Genomic DNA, 6,000 nt, shown 5'->3' on the forward strand with positions numbered 1-6,000 from the left:
GGTAGAATGTACAGTAGATTTAAATGGCACAAACCTGCACAAACGTAGCACTAACTAACCAGCCCGGTTTTGTGTCTTTTGGCTGTGGTGGGGGGCTGGGTGACCTTTTAATAAATGGTTAATAACTTGACAACGAAAGGAGATAGAATGTAGATTTAACGGCATAAACGTAGCACTAACCATCCAGCAAGTTTCATGTCTTTTTGCTGTTGTAGGGGGGCTGGTGATGTCATCATCTTGAAACAAACAATTGCTATTATCTTTAAAATAAAAGAAGCACAAATGTTAATTTTTGCAGCACAAAACAGCACAAACGTAGCACTAAAGAAACACACTGGAGTTTTTGTTTGTGCCGATTGAAGGGGGGCCAGCTTCGCCCAGCTCCGGACACCTTCATAGCGGGGGTCATGGCTATGTACCAAGATCCCACAGCCCGCATCTTAGTGAATGGCACCCTTTCCCCAAAGTTCCACATTACGAACGGTACGCGTCAAGGATGCCCTCTCTCACCGTTACTATTTGTACTAGTAATTGAAACGCTCTTGCAGTCTTTTAGGCAAAATACCGATATTCCTGGAGTGTTAGTGGGATCCACAATCCATAAGACCGCTGTCTTTGCAGATGATGTTGTAATACTGATTACTAACCCCAAGTCTGCGTTCCCAGCAATTGTGGCAATCCTTCAGACATTCCATACACTATCTCCTGCATTGCCACATTGGATTCAGAAATGTGATCAACTATATCGCCTTGAGCAAATAGCACACTGGGACTCCCGTGACTCTCACCAGTTTGAGAAGGTTTGGGGGCCCTGGAAAAATCACAGAAACTTCTCTGATACCTAAATTAGTAGGGTACATGAGAGGGGGTTAGTTCCCAATATAATATATGACTTTTGTGTAGAGTCCTGGTTCCTCCTACGCTTTCACTATTCTACATGTCCCTTTTATGTACTACGTTACATTTATGCAATATCTTCGCACTCCAGCGAGATAATACATAATACATGAGGTGTTTCACCTGAAATTATAACCCACTTCCCTACCCTTTTTCCCTCTAATTCCCTCTTCCTTTTTCTCCTTCCCCCAGAATGCTTCCCCCCCCCCCCCCCCCCCCGGTTATAACTGGTTCAAGTTTATTGTCATGCAGTTATGCCTTGCTCCTCGGCATTTCACCAACTTCTGAAACTGTATCTTGGCACGACATTGTAATTATGCTTTGTAACTGCATTATATATTGATTGATTTTCTATAATGCCCTGTGTAACGGCATTTATGTTATTGTGAATTGTTTGTGCAAAAGTTCAATAAAAAATAATTTTACAACAACAACAGTGAGCGGGGCCGGTGCATTAGAATACAGGGACTGCACCGGTCCCCCCTGTCGGGATTCGTCGAATTCAAATTTTACAAAATAGGTCGGGATTCGAGTCCACGAATCCCTCGAATTTTGTTAGATTCGAGGGCTTTGTGGATTTGACGGATTCGTAGTACCACCTCTAGTAAAAAGTATAAATTTGAAGGTGTCGGCCCTCTACAGAGCAATGAGGGGGAAGTTGCAGAGAGCGATGATGAGAAAGAAAAGCTATTAAATATTTTTTTCTCCACTGTATTTACTGAGCAAAATAAACTGTCAGATGAAATGCAAAATGTAAAAGTAAATTCCACATTAAGGGTCCATTCGCACGTCCGTAATTTGGGTCCGCATTCGTTCTGCAATTTGCGGACCCATTTACTTTCAATGGGGCTGGGACGGATGCAAATCCGCATTTTTGGGATCCGCATCCGCATTTTCGGGATCCGCATCAGTTTTTTCGGGATCTGCAATTCCGTTCCTGAAAAAAATAGAACATGTCCTATTCTTCAAGGCATTTTCTATTATAGTGTTTGTGATGTGCCGTCCGCAAATTGCGGATCGCACATTAAAGGTGTCCATGTTTTGCGGATCCGCAATTTGCGGATCCGCAAAACACTTTCGGACGTGTGAATGGACCCTTAAAGTGCCCTGTCTGACCCAGGAAGAAGTACAAAAGCGACTTACAGATTAAAATAGACAAATCGCCAGGAACAGATGGCATACACTCCGTATCCTAAGACAATAAAGTAATGTCATAGCCAGACCCTTATTTCTGATATTTACAGACTCTATACTGACAGGGGGTGTTCCACAGGATTGGCGCATAGCAAATGTGGTGACAATATTCAAAAAGGGTGCAAAAACAGAGCCTGGAAACTATAGGCCGGTAAGTTTAACATCTGTTGTGGGTAAAGTGTCTGAAGGTTTTCTAAGAGATGCTATCTTGAAGGATCTCAATGAAAACAAGCAAATAACCCCATGTCAGCATGGCTTCATGAGGGATCGGTCATGTCAAACTAATTTAATCAGTTTCTATGAGGAGGTAAGTTCTAGACTTGACAGCGGCGAATCAATGGATGTATATCTGGACATGTCCAAAGAATTTGACACTGTACCACATAAAAAGTTAGTATATAAAATGAGAATGCTCGGACCGGGAGAAAATTTCTGTATGTGGGTAAGTAACTGGCTGAGGGATAGAAAACAGAGGGTGGTTATTAACGGTACACACTCAGATTGGGTCACTGTCACTAGTGGACTCAGGGGTCAGTATTGGGCCCTATTCTCTTCAATATACACTCACCTAAAGAATTATTAGGAACACCTGTTCTATTTCTCATTAATGCAATTATCTAGTCAACCAATCACATGGCAGTTGCTTCAATGCATTTAGGGGCGTGGTCCTGGTCAAAACAATCTCCTGAACTCCAAACTGAATGTCAGAATGGGAAAGAAAGGTGATTTAAGCAATTTTGAGTGTGGCATGGTTGTTGGTGCCAGACGGGCCGGTCTGAGTATTTCACAATCTGCTCAGTTACTGGGATTTTCACGCACAACCAATTCTAGGGTTTACAAAGAATGGTGTGAAAAGGGAAAAACATCCAGTATGCGGCAGTCCTGTGGGCAAAAATGCGTTGTGGATGCTAGAGGTCAGAGGAGAATGGGCCGACTGATTCAAGCTGATAGAAGAGCAACGTTGACTGAAATAACCACTCGTTACAACCGAGGTATGGAGCAAAGCATTTGTGAAGCCACAACAAGCACAACCTTGAGGCGGATGGGCTACAACAGCAGAAGACCCCACCGGGTACCACTCATCTCCACTACAAATAGGAAAAAGAGGCTACAATTTGCACAAACTCACCAAAATTAAACTGTTGAAGACTGGAAAAATGTTGCCTGGTCTGATGAGTCTCGATTTCTGTTGAGACATTCAAATGGTAGAGTCCGAATTTGGCGTAAACAGAATGAGAACATGTATCCATCCTCTGATGGCTACTTCCAGCAGGATAATGCACCATGTCACAAAGCTCGAATCATTTCAAATTGGTTTCTTGAACATGACAATGAGTTCACTGTACTAAAATGGCCCCCACAGTCACCAGATCTCAACCCAATAGAGCATCTTTGGGATGTGGTGGAACGGGAGCTTCGTGCCCTGGATGTGCATCCCTCAAATCTCCATCAACTGCAAGATGCTATCCTATCAATATGGGCCAACATTTCTAAAGAATGCTATCAGCACCTTGTGGAATCAATGCCAGGTAGAATTAAGGCAGTTCTGAAGGCAAAAGGGGGTCCAACACCGTATTAGTATGGTGTTCCTAATAATTCTTTAGGTGAGTGTATATATTAATGATTTTGTAGAAGGCTTGCATAGTAAAATACAGTTTTGTGAGGAGGAAAATAAGAAAAAAAAAATTAACCAATAGGTGTGCTTTTGGTGGGTTGTGAACTAATGGTGGTCTGTGCATGACACTATTATGGGGGATCTGTGGATGACGCACTGTCATGTGGGGGATCTGTGGATGGCACTGCCATGTGGTGGATCTGTGGATGGCACTGTTATGGGGGATCTGTGGATGGCACTGTTATGGGGGATCTGTGTATGGAACTGTTATGGGGGATCTGTGGATGGAACTGTTATGGGGGATCTGTGGATGGCACTGTTATGGGGGATCTGTGTATGGAACTGTAATGGGGCGGGGCATCTGTGAATGGTACTATTATGGGGTGCTGGATCTGTGGGTGGCATCTGTGGGTGGCACTGTTATGGGGTGGGGGATCTGTGGATGGCACTGTTATTGGGGGGATCTGTGGATGACACTGCTATATATGTGTCATCCACAGATCCCCCTCATAACAGTGTCCCCCAATACACCGGCCCCCGCAGTATTTCTAAATATTAACCCTTAGCCTCTTAATAAGCTTAACAAAAGCTGCGCTCTCCCCTGTATCAGTACTGTACTTACTAACAAGCTTCCATAGCAGGCAGAAAGGACAGCAGCAGTAACGTCACTCACTGAGGTCGCCCGCCTGCTCCGCCTGCAAAGTGGGAGGAGCAGGTGCGCGACATCAGTGAGTGACGTTACTGCTGGAGTCCGCTATGCCTGCTATGGAAGCTTGTTAGTAAGTACAGTACTGATACAGGGGAGAGCGCAGCTTTTGTTAAGCTTATTAAGAGGCTAAGGGTTAATATTTAGAAATACTGCGGCGGGCCGCAGTACTGATACAGGGGAACAGGGGAGAGCGCGGCTTTAGTTAAGCTTATTAACAGGTTAAGGATTAATGTTTAGAAATACTGCGGTGAGCGGCGGGGCCCGGTGTAAGAGTACAGTGACTGCATCGGGCTCCACCCAAAGTTCTGGACTTCAGCCCCTCCTCTTTCCCCGCTCATACATCGAAGGCTGCGATGCTGCAGCATCGCAGACTGCGATGTAAAATGGAAGCATTCGCCCCATAAGACGCAGGGGCATTTCCCCCCCACTTTTGGGGGGGAAAAGTGTGTCTTATGGGGCTAAAAATATGGTATACATTTTTGCAGATGACACTAAACTGTGTAAAGTAATTAACACTGAAGAGGACAATATACAGCTACTGTACAGAGGTATCTGGATAGATTAGAGGTTTTGATAGAGAAGTGGCAGATGAGGTTTAACACTGACAAATGTAAAGTTATGCACATGGGAAGGAATTATGCAAATCACCCGTACATACTAAATGATAAAACACTGGGTAACACTGACATGGAAAAGGACCTAGGAATTTTAATAAACAGCAAACTAAGCAGTAAAAACCAGTCAGGCAGCTACTGCCAAGGACAATAAGATAATGGGTTGCATCAAAAGGGCATAGATGGCCGTGATGAGAACATAGTCCTACCACTTTACAAATCACTAGTCAGACCACTCATGGAGTACTGTGTAGAGTTGAGCGGACACCTGGATGTTCGGGTTCGGCAGGTTCGGCCGAACTTGAAAAAAAAGTTCGGGTTCGGGACCCGAACATGACCCGAACTTGACCCCAAACCCGAACCCCATTGAAGTCAATTGGGACCCGAACTTTTGGGCACTAAAATGGCTCTAAAATAGTCCTGGAAATGGCTAGAGGGCTGAAAAAGGCATCAAAATGTGCTTAAGAGCATGGCAACTGTTCTGCAAACAAATGTGGATAGGGAAATAACTTAAAATAACATAAAATACAGAAAAATTTAAAATAATAATCTGGGTCTAGGAGTAGGAGGTTGAGGAGGCGGTGGATAAGTGGATGTGGCGGTGTAGGTTGACATGGCGGTGTAGGTGGAAGCGGCGGTGAAGGAGGAATAGGTAGCCAACACTGATTTGTGTTGTTTTTTATTTTTAAATTGGGGTATCCCCCAAAATATTGGGACATATAACAAAATAAAACTAAGAATAAGTGCATTTGAGTACAAGAATGGATGGTTGAGGCTGGTATAAATGTCTATTCTGCACAAGGTACAGACAAGTCCTGTGGGATCCATGCCTGGTTCATTTTAATAAACGTAAGCTTGTCCACATTGGCTGTGGCCTGTGATAATGCTCTCTGCCGTGCTAAACACACATTCACACTATACACTGGCTGCAGGGCAGGTCAGCACCTCCAAGGCTGACAAAGCTTTTCCGC

The sequence above is a fragment of the Bufo bufo genome, chromosome 1 (assembly GCF_905171765.1).
Source record: "Bufo bufo chromosome 1, aBufBuf1.1, whole genome shotgun sequence".
NCBI classification, from domain to species: Eukaryota; Metazoa; Chordata; class Amphibia; order Anura; family Bufonidae; genus Bufo; species Bufo bufo.